Source organism: Papaver somniferum, chromosome 9 (genome assembly GCF_003573695.1).
Source record: "Papaver somniferum cultivar HN1 chromosome 9, ASM357369v1, whole genome shotgun sequence".
Classification (NCBI taxonomy): domain Eukaryota; kingdom Viridiplantae; phylum Streptophyta; class Magnoliopsida; order Ranunculales; family Papaveraceae; genus Papaver; species Papaver somniferum.
The window spans coordinates 189,215,966-189,234,246 of NC_039366.1; the positions used below are offsets into that span (position 1 = coordinate 189,215,966).

Here is an 18,281-nt window from a genome sequence, read left to right on the forward strand (position 1 = left end):
GAAAACAATAAATCCATGACTTTTAATCAATCGAATAACATGGATGTTGAAGTGACTCTTATGAAATCCTAATCCAATAACATGGAGTTTCAGAAAATTTAAATGACTTCAAAAAATCTCTAATCAATAACAAGAGACATTAGGACACTCACAAAAAATCTCGATGGACTAAAAATGGATTCAAAAACTATCTCAAAGTCATTTTAAATCTCATTTAAATAATCCCTATTAGGGTCTAGCTTTTCTGAAACAGCACCCAAACCACAGCCGGTATGTTAAGATGGTATTTTATACCATTTGGAGGTCGGTAGAGCCAGTGGATATGTTGAAAGTGTAAATCATATGGTATATTTACCATATAACCATACAAATTCAGCCGTTGCAATATTTTATTCGGCGGGAATTAAAACTCTGCTCACAAGCTAATTGACGTTTAAAAGATGGGTTGTAGTATAAAATGCCGTCGTGGATCAACTTTGATGTACATGAGTTTTTATACACCTAGTATAAGGCGACTCTAATGGAACCCATGATGCAATTTTTTTTGGGTCTCCCACGTCATCAAATTCCTCCATAGATGGCATCAGATACCATTTAAAATGGCGTATTATTTATCAACCATCAGATCTCCAATAAGACTAGGAATCCAACAGTCTATATGATACTGATAATTGAATTTCTATAAAGTAGTGACAAAACGCCATTTCTTATGACGTATGATGTTTTTTAGAAACGCAATTCCCAATGGTGTGCCAGAGTTGCTTCCATCTCACACCTAAGCAAACTGAAGACAACTCTGGGAATCAAGTAAATATACGACGCATAAACGACGTTTTGAAGGGAGAAATTTGGATCTTTGACCTCCATTAGAGCCAGTCTAACAAAGGTAATGTCATCCTCTTGAGCGCCGCCTGGTCAGATCTGCTATCTAAGAGCTGATCTGAAAAAGCGGGGGTCTAACAACACCACCCAATATTTCGCTTAGCAATATGTATGGACTAACTCCGAAATACTTTGCTAGAGAATCAACTAGGCAGTCAGACTCAATCTAGATAAAAAGTATCTCGGGGAGTTATTGTCTCAATCTCTCGATTTGATCTTTACTCAAACAAATACAAATCTGCGAGTCTTTATCAAAGAGAGATAAACTTGGACGGTACGAAAGACCAATGTCCAAGGATCAATCAATATCAATCAACAACCAAAGGTTGGATTTCCAATTGATGATCTTAAACTCACAACCTGTATTATTTCAATTATATAAAATATAATGCGGAAAAGAAATAACACAGACACCAGAAGTTTTGTTAACGAGGAAACCGCAAATGCAGAAAAACCCCGGGACCTAGTCCAGATTGAATACACACTGTATTAAGCTGCTACAGACACTAGCCTACTACAAGCTAACTTCAGACTGGACTGTAGTTGAACCCCAATGAGTCTCCCACCGATCCAAGGTACAGTTGTACTCCTACACCTCTGATCCCAGCAGGACACTGCGTACTTGATTCCCTTAGCTAATCTCACCCACAACTAAGAGTTGCTGCAACCCAAAATCGCAGACTTGATAATAAACAAATCTGTATCACACAGAAAAGTCTATCAAAGGACAAATCTGTCTCCCACAGAAAAACCCTAGGTTTTATTCCGTCTTTTGATATGAAATCAAAGTGAACATGAACTAATTTATAATCCGGTCTTATATTCCGGAAGAGCAGCCTAGATCATCAATCATCTCTCAAAGATCTTTCTTGACTACACAAGAGTATGTCGAGGAATCACAAACAGTGAGACGAAGATGTTTGTGACTTCTTTTATCTTTTCTATCGTAGAACTCTCACGATCTCAAGCCAATCAATCGATTGTACTCGTATGATAGAAGATGAAAGATCATATCACACAACTACGATAAAAGTAGTATCTATCTGGCTTCACAATCCCACTGAAGTCTTTAAGTCGTTAACCTGGTTTTAGAGGAGAAAACCAAAGGTTAAAGGAGAATCGACTCTAGCGAGCGCACTAGTATCACAAAGATGTGTGGGGATTAGTTTTTCACATTGCTAGATGTCTCCTATATATAGCCTTCAAATCAGGGTTTTGCCTTAGTTACAAAGCAATCCATATTCACCGTTAGATGAAAACCTGATTTAGATTCAAGTTAATATTTCCCAACCATTAGATCGAAAACTTATCTTGTCACACACACTTGGGTATACGTTTACCGGGTTTGTGAAAACCAAGTCCAAACGTGTACGTGTATGTTGGTTCAACATAGTAACCCGAAAGGTTAACCATATAAGCATTTCATATTAACCTTGTTCTTCTTCACCATAACTAGTTCAATTGACTCAAATGAACTAGTTAGAGAGTTGTTCAATTTCTATGAGATCTTGTGTAACTACACAAGACACAATTGAGACAAAGATGATTCGATTCGATTGAATCGTCTCATGAACTTATAGCCACGGTTATCATAAAAGCATCCCTTAGTAATTTAAGTTTCATGTTCAGAGCACATCTTTAGATCATAATCACTTAAGCTCACAAACAAGTTCGCGGACTTAAGATAATCGGTTGAGTTTTCCAAACTCAACAGAAAATCTCGGCAAGGAGACTTCCACCAGTTCGCGGACTTAGCACACAAACGAGTTTTTGGAAATCCCAACAGAATTTCTCGGGAAGAGAAAGTTTGCCAGTTCGCGGACTTGACTCACGCAAACTATTCCGATTTCACTTGATCAACAAAGTTCGCAAACTTTGGTTCAAGGAATAGGACTTCTGCACATATGTATTGCCACACAATGCTTATATCCATTATTGGTTATATAGAATTAAACTCTCATTCCAACTATTGAAACATTCTCAGAGGATGTTATTCAGTCGTTATTCACAGACCTTTCTCGTCAGAGCAATTTCCAAAGTAATTGAAACTTTTCATGACTTTCGTCACTAGGTGAAGATAAACCCGATCAAAGCGAAAAGCTTTACCAACACACGATTTCAAGAAAAATATAATTAGAGTATACTCAGTTCGAAATGTCAAGTCTGTATGATCCAGTCTATATAGCATACGACTTTTTGTCTCATAAGAAGTAGGAGATAGAATAGATATACTTTTGAGTGATAGATAACTTCAAGTCTCCACATACCTTTTTGTTACGGTTACTTGAGTAGATTCTTCCATAGCTTGAAAGCTACATTCTCATTCATCACGTCGTACTTTATATCCTTCGTAAGGCATAAACGGATTGTGCTACAAGCCTGACAATTCATCTTTGTCCATTCAACGCCCGTAGTCACTGGTGCAGCAGGTTTTGCTTCTAATAGAGCATTCTATAGGTCTTGCTGACTTAAAGCGTCACGAACTTCACATTTCCACATGGTAAAATTGTTCTTACCATCAAATTTCTCTATTTCAAACTTTGCGTTCGACATCGACTTCGACATCTTCACCTTCAAACTCTGTTTCTGACTCCAAACAAGCAAACTCTAGACGAAACCCTAGAACTAGCTCTGATACCAGTTTCTTGTGCTTAAGATTAGCTACTTCCTAAACACCCCAAGATCTTCACACAGAAAACAGAAAACTAATGTGGAATTCAAACAAGAACACAAAGAATTATAGTGGTTCGGAATTGCCTACTCCACTGCAACAAATATACTTCTTATTGAGAACTTAGAGAATAGACAATTGTTTCTTCACACACCTCTAACAATTCAGACTAGGATACAATAACCAAAGGGTTACACATCTATTTATAGGGCTAGGAATAATCTAGAATCACCTAGAAATAGAAGTCATAAATATAGAACTAATTCCTAATAGGAATCAGATTCCTAAAACAACTTGCAAACTGATTTAGGCAATCAGTTTGGTCTTTCCTAAAATAAGATGTTTCCTATATCGAGCCAATAACTAACATCTTCTTCAACTCCAGAGGAGACATACTTGCTAGGGTTTGTGACAAGTGGTAGGTTTAATTCGGGAACCTCTCAATTATTTTGATAAAACGCAATTAAAGTTCTAGATGTTAAGGAAAATCGAACTCAAATTGGATACATTGAGCATTCTGCTGCTGCTATTTATCTCCTATAATTGATACCCGCCAAATTCATATTGTACTTAAAACCCTGGGTGTTAACAATCGACATAAAAAACCTTGTCAGGTACATATATTTGCAAAGATTGAGGACCTTAAAACTGTTAAATCTGTCATAATGGAATCTGGGTTGCAGTTGATTTCTGTTTCTGATACAGCATTTACTCGATCAGAATCTGCTATTGTTAAAGAACTTCAACCAAAGAAAAAGATTAAAAAGATTGATGAAGTTTTTAATTATGTATCTGATTGTGAGAAAGTTTAAAAGGGTGTAAGATGGGAAGCCTTGGAACCACCTGAGGAAATCATCAAGACTGAGTTGTTAGAACATCAAAAGTTAGCGTTAGGTTGGTTGGTTCATAGGGAGAATTCTGATGAGTTGCCACCTTTTTGAATTAAGAAAGAAGGGGAGTATGAGAATTTGTTGAAGGATTTCCATACAAGGGACCGGTTGCTGATGACATGGGTTTTAAGAAGACACTTACTTTACTATCTTTAATTGCTACTAACAGTCACCAGACGACACAAGTAGCGGTAGTTTGGATAGCTTGGGAGAAGATGGAGAACAAGAAGAACAATTGTCTGTTTTAGTGAGTGGAAATGAGTCTAAGAAGAGAAAGCAGATACTGAAAATTGTTGACTCCAATAAGAAATGTAGAACTAACACTGATTTGGAGGATGGAAATTGTGGAATTTTGGGTCCAAGGACGATATTGATTGTTTACCCCCATCGGTTTTTTCGACGTGGGTAACACAACTAGATGAACATAAAAGACCAGGTCATTTGAAGGTGTACATGTATTGTGGAACACGAACAAATGACCCCGAGGATCTTCAGAAGTATGATATTGTTTTTGACAACTTACGGTACTCTCTCCTTTGAGTCTAAAAATAGCGAATCACCTGTCAAAAAGGTCAGCCAATCTCCTATCAATAAGGTCGAGTGGTTCCGAGTTATTTTGGATGAGGCACATGTAGCTGTTCTTTCTTTGAAAGCCTTGAGGACGTGGGTAGTTACAGGAACACCTATTCTGAATGGCGCATATGATTTGTATTCTCTCTTGGCCTTCTTTAAATTTGAGCCATTGTCATTTAAGAGTTACTTGCAAACCCTGGTGCAACAACCACTTGATAAAGGACAATCAATTATGCTCTCACGTCTACAGGTATGCTCGTGCTAGTTATACTATGGGGTCAAATATATTTTGTTCCAACTTTAAAACTTGTTCTTCCTTATCAAATTTATCCCTGCCGTAAATGTAGAGACATGAAAATGTTAGGTTCGAATGCTACATTTACGATACATTTTTTGTACATTTAGTAAAAGATTATGTTAGTTCAACTCCGGATCATTTTTTTCCCCAGATAGCAATGAAGATCCGAGAGATGTATAATACTGAGGTATTTTAGCAGAATGAAAATGGATCTTGTTGCAATCAGATATCAAAATCAAGTGAACTTTTAGTACTTGACGTTAATCAGTTAAATCTTCAGTTCAGCGATATGTTATGAAACATTTCATAAACATGTAGCACCAAAATGATAAATTCAGTGACAAGTTTAAGTTACCGAGTTTATTCTTCAGTTAAACGAAAGGACTGAAATTCTACGTCTTAGGTTGTCCACACTAGAGTGTATGTCACTTAATCAAGTCGATGTATTATGTTATCATCCATAAAGTTGTTCAATTGTTGATTCATCATCGATAGTGTTATTGTTAAAACTTTGGTAAATTCCTTTCTTACTTTTATTCATAGTAGTTCTATAGATATTTATACATGACCGATAACTTGAGACTCAAAACTTTCCTAAGACACGGATTTGAGACTTTCCTTATAAGTCTCAAAATCATGACTTACATGGACAATCCTTTCCTAGTATATGACCACACTTTCCTAAAATATCACTTACCTTATCAGCCTCACATTAATGACTTACATGTACTTTCCATAGACTGACCACTACGGTCTTGGAAAGTATTACACTTTCCTTAATACCCCCCCTCAAGACGGAGCATGCAGGTCACAAATGCCCATCTTGGACAAAAGACCTTGAAACTGAACTCGTTCTAATGATTTGGTGAATATATCCGCCAACTGCAACCCCGTAGGCGTATAAGAGGGAGAAATAATTTTCTGTACTATCGCATCCCTAATGAGATGACAATCCACTTCTATATGTTTAGTTCTTTCGTGAAAAACGGGATTCTGAGCAATATACAATGCCGACTGACTATCACAAAGAAGACTCCTTCCCTGTGTATGACAAACTCCCAAATCACCTAGTAATTGCTTCAACCACTTCAATTCACAAGTAGCTGCAGCCATAGATCTGTATTCTGCTTCAGCTGAACTCCGAGAAACTGTGTACTGCTTTTTGGTCTTCCAAGACACTGGTGAATCTCCAAGAAGCACAAACCATCCTGTCAACGATCGTCTAGTCAAAGGACAGCTTGCCCAATCTGAATCACACCAGCCTTTTAAACTTAGACTACTATCAGAGCGCAACAAAATTCCTTGCCCAGGATTCTTTTTCAAATATCTAACTACCCGAAGTGCAGCTTCCCAATGTTCTTGTCTTGGATGCTGCATAAACTGTGACAAAATATGCACAGAATAAGCTAGATCTGGTCTAGTCACAGCCAGATAAATCAATCTTCCAATCAGTCGTCGATACCTTTCTGCATCAATCAGCAACGGCCCTGTTGCCAAAGCTAGACGATGATTAGTTTCCATTGGAAACTCTGCTGGTTTTGCTCCCAATAACCCCGTCTCCATAATAATGTCCAATGCATATTTCCGTTGACAAACATAAATGCCTTGCTTACTGCGAGCTATCTCCAAGCCCAGAAAATATTTTAATTTTCCCAAATCTTTCATCTTGAAACACTGTCCCAAATATGTTTTAAATTTATTTAGCTCCACTATATTATCTCCTGCAACAATCAAATCATCCACATACACCAAAACATTAAGCTGCATCTTTCCTTTGATCATAGTGAAGAGAGAATAGTCTGAATAAGATTGCCGAAAACCATAATTCTTCAAAGCTGTTGATAGTTTTGCGAACCAACAACGTGGAGCCTGTTTCAAACCATACAATGATTTCTTCATTCTACATACCATATTAGGATTACCTCTCGCAAATCCAGGTGGTATTTTCATATACACCTCTTCCTCCAAATCTCCATGTAGAAATGCATTGTGCACATCCATCTGATGTACTTCCCAATTTTTAACAGCTGCAACAGCTAGAAAAGTGCGCACTGTTGTCATTTTTGCTACAGGTGCAAAGGTCTCTTTGTAATCTAAGCCTTCCACCTGATGATTTCCAAAGATCACCAATCTTGCTTTTAAACGAACCAAATTCCCATTTTCATCATACTTTTCTGTATATATCCATTTACTTCCTAGTGCTCTCTTGCCCTCCGGTAATTCTTGCAAAACCCAGGTATCTTGTTCTTCTAGTGCTCGTATTTCTTCCTCCATGGCTTTCCTCCATCCTGGATGTTTCATTGCTTCTTTAAAGTTGCGAGGTGCAGAACTCGCAGTTATAGCTGCAAGAAATTTCTTATACGGTCTAGAAAATTTATCACAACTAACATAATATGTCAAAGGATACGGTGTACCTGAGGAGGATGATTGTGATGAATGAAGATGAGATGGACTGTTTTCTCGAGTGGTGTGCGTCACAAATCCCTTAAGCCTACTCGATGGAATTTTCGTACGCTTTCCTTTACCCATATCACCTTCTACTGCAACATCATTGCCCGGACTCATAATGTCAGATCTCTCTTGAACTGCTACACGTTCTTCTTCCGTTGCAGTCACATCTTGAACTGCTACACCTTCTCCTTGTGTCACAGTTACGCCCGGTATGCCTACAGCGTCTCCTGCTGTCGCAGTTACGCCTGGTACTGCCACACTTTCTCCTGTTGTCGCTGTTACGTCTTCATCATCACTCCAGTCAAACGCTGGATTCAGCTGATCAGTCTCAGCTGATACACCAGTCACCTCGGTCTCAAAATCATGACCAGGCTGAACACTCTCGTTGCGAGTCGAAACTGTTGGCTGCTGCAACACAGATGTTTCATTCTTATATGGGAAACTATTCTCACAAAACTGGACGTCTCTTGACACAAGAAATTTTCTTTCATCCAAGTCATATACTTGCCATGCCTTTTTACCAAACGGATATCCAAGAAAAACACACCTCCTTCCTCTACTTGCAAATTTATCACCTTTATTACTTTGATCATGCACATAACACAGGCATCCAAACACTTTCAACTGATTATACGGAGGTTGCTTTCCAAACAATATTTCATACGGCGTTTTATTTTCCAGAATAGGTGTAGGAGTACGATTAATCAAATACGCAGCTGTCAATGCGCATTCTCCCCAAAACCGTATTGGCAAGTTGGCTTGAAATCTCAAAGCCCTTGCCACATTCAATATATGTTGATGCTTTCTCTCCACTCTCCATTTTGTTGCGGAGTGCCTACACACGATGTTTCAAAAACTATCCCATTAGTCTTAAAATATCCACGTAATGAATTAAACTCGGTACCATTATCACTTCTAACAACTTTGATATCTTTATCAAATTGTCGTTTCACAAGAGCAATGAAATCAAGAAACGTTCGTTCAACTGCCGTTTTATTTGGAAGTAAATGAATCCACACACCTCTTGAAAAATCATCTACTATTGTTAAAAAATATTGTGCTCCACAAGACGATGTAGCCCTATAAGGACCCCATAAATCTATATGAATCAACTCAAAAATACAACTGGATTTACTTAGACTACTAGTAAAGCTACTCCTATGTTGTTTCGCTCTTGGGCAAATATCACAAACTTCATTATGCCTCTTCAATCTACTCACACCCGGCAACCTTTGCAATACTTTTTCTGATGGATGTCCCATTCGTCGATGCCACAGCTCGTATGATTCTCCACTGACTGCCATAACTTCAACTCGAGGCACACCACAGAAAATATACAGTCCACCTTGTCGTTCACCCATTCCAATCACCTTCCTCGTCAACCGGTCCTGTATAAGACATAAACTGTTAGTACATTGTACCGTACACATTAATTCATCAATAAGTTGTGTGACTGAAATTAGGTTACAAGTTATTTGAGGCACATAAAGCACATTATTAAGTCTCAAACCGCCCTGCAGAATAATAGTCCCTATTTTCTCAGATTGTGCATATTTTCCATCTGGGAGTCCAACAGTACACTCCACAATATCTTTCACATCAATCATGTCATCTCTTCTACACGTGACATGATTTGTAGCTCCCGTGTCAATAATCCAATTCGGTTTAGATTGCTTACCTTGAAGTTGGGACGTATTTTTCTTTGCATTCAAAAACTCAAGCACCTGTCTGAGTTGTGTTGCGGTTACTCCCATCAAATCTGAGCCGTCTGAGGAATATGGACCATTTGACTGCTTTGTCTCTGATATATTTAGATTATGTGCTCGAACCTGATTGCCCGTTCCTTGTCCTCTACCACCTCTTCCATTCGCAAATCCTAGGTGATATACTGGATTCTTCTTTTGCGTATCATAATCTATATTCTTGTCTTTGCTTGATTCTCCATCTCCACCCATTCTCAACGATTTTTTTTTTCCAGTTTTCAACCGGCTCGTGATGCCATGTTAAAACTTTGGTAAATTCCTTTCTTACTTTTATTCATAGTAGTTCTATAGATATTTATACATGACCGATAACTTGAGACTCAAAACTTTCCTAAGACACGGATTTGAGACTTTCCTTATAAGTCTCAAAATCATGACTTACATGGACAATCCTTTCCTAGTATATGACCACACTTTCCTAAAATATCACTTACCTTATCAGTCTCACATTAATGACTTACATGGACAATACTTTCCATAGACTGACCACTACGGTCTTGGAAAGTATTACACTTTCCTTAATAGTTATAAGTATCATTTAATCAATTCAATCTTGGTGCTAGCCGACTATATTATATAAATTTAATGTAGTCTTGTTGTGGATGTTACATTTAAAATCTGGTTATCTCACGGTGGTGTTACTTGTGAAATCGTATGACTCGGATACATGTTATCCACTCTCCACTATTGTCTGCAATTTCATTCAGCTAATATTGTAAATTCGATTTCCCAAGTGATATTTAAGAAAATATGCTTTCTGAAAAAAATATGTTAGTTGATGCATTATACCGTGGAAGTTATGTGAATACTTGTAGGTTCTGTTAAATTTTAAATTGATCGCCTCTTCATGAAATATGAGATGCTCTTTTCGTGGTTTTCTTAATTGAGATAATTGAATATCTTTTTACTTTTTAATCAGCTTCTTTGACACCATTTTCAAATTCTAATGGAACATCATGGCAATCATTTCTTTGCGAAGACATAAGGACGATAGTTTGGTCGAACTGCCACCTAAAACTGTTGAAACTTGTTTTGTGGAGCTCTCTGTTGAAGAAAGGGACAAGTATGACCAAATGCTAATGGATTATCAAAATGTGGTATGAAATTATGTCCATCGTGGCACTGTTGAGCTCTATTATTCAAGATTACTCAGTACTCCCTCCGTTTCTAGAAAAGAGATACTTTCACTTTTTCACCTTGACTTATTTTTAGGTTAAAATGAAAAAAATAAAAGTATCTCTTTTCAAAAAACAGAAGAAATATTATTTTGAGAATACGTCAGATCTGTAACGACGTAACCTTGTGTCCCACAGAAGAATTACTTCCGTCCTGCAACATTGAAGGTAACAATTTTTTTGCCCTTTCTTCTCCAACACAGTTTAGTTGGTTCTGAAAAGTATAGTAAGGTTTCCGGTGGATCCGTATATTATAGTTGTTATGGATTCTATGAGTGTAATAATAATGACTATAATACTTCACCATGATTTTTGTGAAAATTTTGGCCAAATATAATCATGTGTTCCGTTGATATATGAAATACGTTTAAATTTGGGATCAAGAAACTTCAAGTAATGGTGAGGGAGTTCTGAGCTAATAATTGCTTATGCCTATCGGTATGCTAATAGTGGCTCCTATCTGAAAGAAGATGAAAAAATCACAGCATCGCTTGCTGGCCTAGTTCTTCCTCTGGAACTCCTAAATGAAACCAAATCTTGATCATGTAAACAGTTTCATTTATGGTTACTGTAGTCACAAAGGCAGTTAAGGGACACTTGAGTAAGCAGGGATAATCTGTAAGTCCAAATAATAGTACATCTGAATATTTCAGCTGAAAATGATGAGTTCTATTTAGTAAAGATGGGATAGTTAGGAACAATGTATTATGAATTATGGACGTATCAGCTTAAGAATGACTATCTTTAAAATTTTAGCATCTTTTGGAAGAACTTAAATTATTGAATCCTCTCTTATTTGGTCACTCATAGAGCTAGATTCATATGTACATGAGCTTATAAGTCCAGTAATCCTGAATTGCTTCAAAAGGATGAAGATAGAGGTGTCGAAAAGGCCAGACCGACCCGAGCCTAATCTGGACCGTATTTAAATTGACTCAGGCCTGGCCCGTATTAGCAAGCTAAAGCCTGGCCTGGACCTTATTTAGAATGGTTTTTTCGGCACTATTCAAAAATGGTGGGGGACTACTAAGTGATAAAATATCTACCCTATAATTATAAGGGGTGTCCTAAATGACCAACCTACCCTTAACCTATATATGTTTAACCACCTCCTCCCATCACCACCACCTATATATATATATATAACCACCTCCTCCAATCACCACCGCCGCTCACCACCACCGACCACCTCGAACAACCATCACATCCACCTTATATATAACTTAATTTGAATCAATTAACAAAACAAAATCAAATTCAAAATTATAACAAACCCATTAATTGTCATTCATTTTTGGTTGAAAAAATGAGAAGTAATCATCAAAATGAGTTGAAAATGGAAGTTGCAGAGAGAAGTTCGGCTAGGAATTATCTGAAAAACTTTGTCGAACTAGCCGAACTCAACTTTAATGGAGGTTTTTCTTTCAGAGAAAAGTTCGGTTACGTCGCAATTTTTTTCTCATAACCGAACTTTTCTATGAAAACCTATATAGTATATACTGAGTTCAGTTACGTCGCAAATTTTTTCATTTTATTTTCCCAGCCAAACTTTTAGTTCGGTTATATCGCAATTTTTTTCTCCTAACCGAATTTTTCTCTAAAAGAAAAAAACTCCATTAAAACTGAGTTCGGCTACCTGTGTTTTTAGAAATGTTATCCGAACTACACTTGCAGATGAGTTCATCTACCTGTTCTTCAAATGTCGTAGCCGAACTTTGTTAACCAAACCGAAATCAATTTGTAAATTGTTCATTTTTAGGAATGTTTTGGTCAATTCAAGCACCATTAACTAAATTTGATGAAATCCTTGAGTACCCAAAACATCATAATCTTGTTGTGGCTCTTAAAGAAAAAGATCTAACTTTTTTCTTCCAAAATCCTCATCTTCATCTTCTTCGTCTCCCTCTCAATAATTCTTCTTTCGAAAAAATCAAATTATTAATTTAATCTCACTAATCATTAATTAACTCACTAATCAATACACTAACTAATTTTATTACTAAGGGCAAGTTTGGTATTTAAAAAAAAATAGATAAGCGTTGACTCAAAATTACTTCAAATATCCACCCAAAAAATGAAGAGTAGTCCCCCTCTATTTTTGAATAGTGCCCAAAAAATCGTTCTTTATTTAAACCGATTCAGGCCTGGACCAGACCCAAAACAGAATCAGGATGGGCTGCAATTTTCAACCTGCCTGGCCTGTAACAAGGCCTGCCAGGATGGCCTGTATTATAGCCTGTATAGGAAGAACAATTAAGGTCTTATGTGTATATAACTGTATAAAAATGATAAAAAATAAAAAAATCCATCACCTTCGCCATGCATTTGGAATGCATTGCGTTAAATCGTTAGCATTTTATTACTCTCGTCATGATTGTTATTTTGTTTGGAAAAAAATACTATTATTATTGGTAATTAATTTTGTATTACTATGAAAATCTTATATAAATATGTTGGTTAGTAGAAAGAAAAGAAATGAAACCAAAAAGCGTGCTAGTTCAACATGTTGCCCCATTAGTGAAGGATCTATTGGTATCGACCTCGAACACAGGCTAGCCTGGTCCTGGCCCGGTTTAGGAAGGCTGGGCTTGGATGGAGCGGTAACAGGCCAGGCCGTCCTGGACTGCCAGAAAAAGTAAGCCGATATAGGCCAGGCTGGGCTGACTAAAAGCAGGCCTGGCCAGCCTATTTGACACCTCTAGATGGAGATGACTTCGACTGTTTAATTTGCATTTCTTCACCAACGGGTACCATCATCACATGTTTGTGCGCGTATCTTTGTGCCGTCACAGTCTTTCCGAGTCAGATCTCTTCTCTGCCCCAACAGAAGAATTGGACTGTGAAAATAGTGATGAGAATCCATCAAGAAAATCAGTCGTGTTTTCAAAATTTAGGAAGATGTTGGTCTTACTCGAATGGCCGCTAAAGGATGCTGGTTTTAGGATTTTAAGATTAGACGGATCAATGAGTGCAACAAGGAGCGGTAAGGTGATCAAAAATCAGGGGTCAGATTCAGCTACTGTGCTTCTAGCAAGTCTTAAAGCTTCAGGAACTGGGACAAATCTTTCGACCGCGTCTAGGGTATACTTGTTCGAGCCACGATGGAACCATGCAGTTGAAGAAGATGTGTTCACCGAATAGGACAAGAGGAAAATGTCAAGATTGTGAGGCTAATAGTTGAGAACAACATTGAGGAAAGGATATTGGAGTTACAGTTAGGGAAAAAAGAATTTAGGATGTCAAGGTTCTAGAAAGAATAGGATAAGTGAAGATATTCGCCTCCTATTGGCTTTTGTGAACTCTTCTTGGACTGTTACGATGATCAACTACAGATATTCTTAAACACAAATCTCACTCCAAAAGAAATGAAAACTTGGCTTCCATTGGTTGTATGTAGTCTTCAGCCTAGTGTCCGCTTATTTGTATTGCGTATTGGACCAAATAAGGGAGAAAAGGGTCGACCTAGGAAGGGAAAAAGTGGGACAAGTAACACTCAAGTCAAGTCAAATGATCAAATTGGTCCTTCTCAACATGAAGATCTAATCGTAAATGATATAATTGTTCCTTCTCTAAATGAGGGTCTAATCATTCCTTCCCAAGATAGTCAAGTGACTAGAAAACAAGAAGATCCAAATGATTTCATCGTTCCATCCCAATTCAAGCGAGTACAAGACGAGTGCCGATGAAACCATCATTGAAATGACAAGCAAAGCAAATGGGTTCAGTAATGACTCTAAGGGACCCTCTTGGTAAGGGAGAAACTGATAGGTGTATAAAACACCTTGATATTTATCTATTGTTTATGCTTTCTTTGTTAAATTTTCTTATAAATTATGTATCTTATGTTTGGTTTTGAGTGTTTACGTACTTTGGAGTCATTTGGAACAAAAGAAGAAGAAACGTCGCTTAAAAGGTGCAAATGGTGTTTGAGGCAAAATTATTTCTCGTTATTTGCTTTTACTTCTTCATCTCTGTCTGAAAAGCATGTCGGCTTTAGTGATGCAACTTCTGTCTGAAAAGCATGGAAGCTTTAGTGATGAAAAGACATTGAAGGAAAGAAATGGATCTGAGAAATAAAAGACGGCTACTGTGGTGAAAGAATTCAAAGAAAAGCAAAAGCGCCATGCCAATAAACTGGATACCAAAAACGTTGGTGGCAGGGAGCCAGGAGATGATGCCGATTCTCGACAACTATGACCTCTGAACTCATGCCAATTGAGTCACTGGCTAGGTGGACTACACATGATAGATTCAAGGCAGTCATGGGCTTAGCATTGGAAGGGCTCATTTGTAACAGCTGAAGGAAGAAGAATGCTGTTTTTAGGCATACCAAGTGAACATAAAAAGGGATGTCAAATAACAAAATCAGAAAGCCCCTTAACCAAATTTTTTTTATAATGACAAATCTGCCATTTATGTATTAGTGTTAATTATCTGAATTAGTAATTAAAATTTTTGTTTAGTGATTAAGATAATTTTGAGAATTATAAGGTTGTTTAGATGAAAAAATTAGGGGAAAAAAAATCAAAGTTTTGGTTAAGAAGGAGAGAAAGAGAAGGAGAGAAAGTGAGAAAATTTTAATTCTTGATTCAATGGAGGAGGAGAGTCATAATTCATATAAAAAACCTAGGAAAATACATATCAACTACAACAATGATTCCCAAATGGACGATTTCTTAGATTATGAGAATGATTTTACACAAACTCAAACTCAAACTCAAGAACAAGCTCAAGAACAAACTCAAGTTGGTGATTTTTATGAGCCAAATCCATATGATGAAGACATTGATGAGGAACCCAATGCTTCTAGTACACAGGTACACTTCTATATTATGCTTAATCTCACTTTTATAGCTCGAAATTATCAAAAGTTTGGATTTTTGTTTCATGGTTCGGCGAACCAGGTTGAGGTTCGGCTCACATCTATGAGCCGAATCAACCAAATGATGAACGGTTCAGCTCACTGAATCTGTTTACAGCATGTGCCGAACCTATAATTTTCAATTCCAACCCTTTTGCTAGACACTAGTTCGGCTTATATCAAAGTTTCATAGTAAGCCGAACAACATCCTGAATAGCCCGGAATTAAAATAATTACTGGTTCGGCTTATAAATTCAAAATCGTACGAGCCGAAATGAATTTGTTAATTTTTGGGTTAAAATATTGTTCGTGGTTCGGCACATATTGTGAATATCGTATAAGCCGAAACCTATAAATGTTCAAGGTTCGGCACATAATATGATTATCGTATGTGCCGAATCAACCAAATGATGAACGGTTTGTCTCACTGAATCTGTTTACAGCATGCGCCGAACCTATAATTTTCAATTCCAACCCTTTTTCTAGAGACTAGTTCGGCTTATATGAGAGTTTCATAGTAAGCCGAACAACATCATGAATAAACCGGAATAAAAATATTGTTCGTGGTTCGGCACATATTGAGAATATCGTATAAGCCGAAACCTATAAATGTTCAAGGTTCGGCACATAATATGATTATCTAATGAGCCGAACATTGCTTTTATATTCCTTTTCTAGTATTTAACCTTGTGATCTTTTTTGTATATCGTGCTTGGCGGACCTGTACCCATGGAAGATCAACCTGATCCAGTAGAAGTAATTCACGAAGATACTAAGGATCACTTCCAAAATGATTTGGTATGTAAGAACTTGGTGTTTACCTTAATGTTGTAGGAAAATTTCGAAGTTTTTCTTACTAATTATTTGTGTTTGAATGAATGTAGAGATGGTATTATTTCTGTTGGAACCAATCTTGGAGGACCAAAAGTCTTGTCCATGAAAAGCGTCGAAAAGATGTGCAGAACACAAGCATCTCCTAATCTTGAGATCATCCATCTTCGACAACAAGTTGATTGTTTGCAGGAGCAAGTGGATTATGCTTCGGAATCTTATCCAGAATTGATTGAGAAGTTTAATGAAATTTCTATGGACTTTTATGAGAGTTTGGGTTGACTGTTTTGCATATGTTTTTGTCTGATATAACTCTTCTGATGGTATTTCTGTTGAACTTCTTATGTCGAACTTATTAAAATTGTTATATTTTAATGGTTGTAACGACTTTAATGGTATTTTAGACTTGAATGATTTTATTGTTTTAATTAAATTGCTAAATGTGTTAAATCCATAAGAAGTTTAGCTATATTTCAAAAATTAAGACTATTATGTTTTTATGCAAATATTGATAAAAGATAGAATGAACTCTTGAATATCCGCAGTATTGATCTTTCCCCAATCCACTTCTATGTGAAAGTACTGTATGGCTCCATAAGTTTTCTTATGTTGAGCATTTCCAATTAAATTAATCATTAAGGTTATCTTGTGGTTAATTTAGTTGGGTTTTCTGGATACAAATTCATGTTTCATGTGATTTGTTAATGTCCAAAGAAATCCTTCTTTTCTCGTAAAAGTAAGGTCTCTCTTGTTGTTCTTTCGGGAATGACATTTTATGGGGGGAGAGTTCTTAATTGAATTTGTGCTTAATTGCCAAATCTTTCTGGGGACTGTGGTTGTGGAATATTGTAGGAGTTTTCTTGTATCTTATAAACTCCTTGATTTTTTTTCTTCTGAGTCACATAGTTTTTTTTATTAAAGAATGAAATTGTTTAAAAATTACAAGACCTCAACTGAAATAACAAAGCCAACTACATAGGCATCAAAAAGAAATCCTAACAAAATCTGTAATACTCAACATTAGGCATTTCTACTCTTGATAGGAAATTATGTCTTCCATAATATATTTTTTTATGACATGCAGCCATTTTAGCCGTCCTTTTAGCAGCTGTATCTGCAGAAAAATTTATCTCCCTAAAGCAATGACATAATCTTATTGTTTGAATGTTGCACACAGCCTTCTGTTATCTCATTCTTATGAAACATGGCATCTTATTTCCAGCAATTCAGAGATTACTGTTTTAGAATCAGAGTTGAGGATTATAAATTGTAACTTCCATTCTACTTCCAATTCAACCTCACAAATTACTGCATACACTTCTGCAATGTAATTGGTTGCTATACCTATTCCTCCATAGATAACTCCCTTCACTTGACACAGGTGATCTCAAATCACTACACCAAAACCAACAACTCCTGGATTTCCAACGGAAGCTCCATCACAGCAAAACATAACAAATCCAGACTTGGTGTTACCCAGAAGCAAGGTTTAATACATTAAAATTTAATTCTTATTGGCCCCGGATTGAAAAAGAGAATTACCTGGTTATCATATTCATGGTTCCACTTGTTACTCTTGATTCTGAGCCCTCCTTTAAACACTGCTTTTTTGATTCTGAATTTAAAATTTTGAGTATTGGGACTTACTTGCTCAAACAGATTTTTGTTTTTTCTGAAACCACAATTCTTTTATAATTGCACTGGCTGCAATAATCCAACATTCTTTAATCAATGGAATCTTATTTCTTGCACTACTCCACACATCTTCAAAGGATTTTGGAATCCTGAACTTGAAAACAGAACATATCCATCTCCAGATCTCAATACTGAATGCACTCCCTTAAGAGATGGTGCATATTATCCTGATCTTCTTCACAAATTCAACA

The 18,281-nt window shown here is 36.8% G+C and overlaps 1 pseudogene; it reads left to right on the forward strand.

The window, feature by feature from the left end:
- Positions 1-3,036: 3,036 nt before the first annotated feature.
- Positions 3,037-16,677, forward strand: LOC113313004 (annotated as a pseudogene).
- Positions 16,678-18,281: the final 1,604 nt, after the last annotated feature.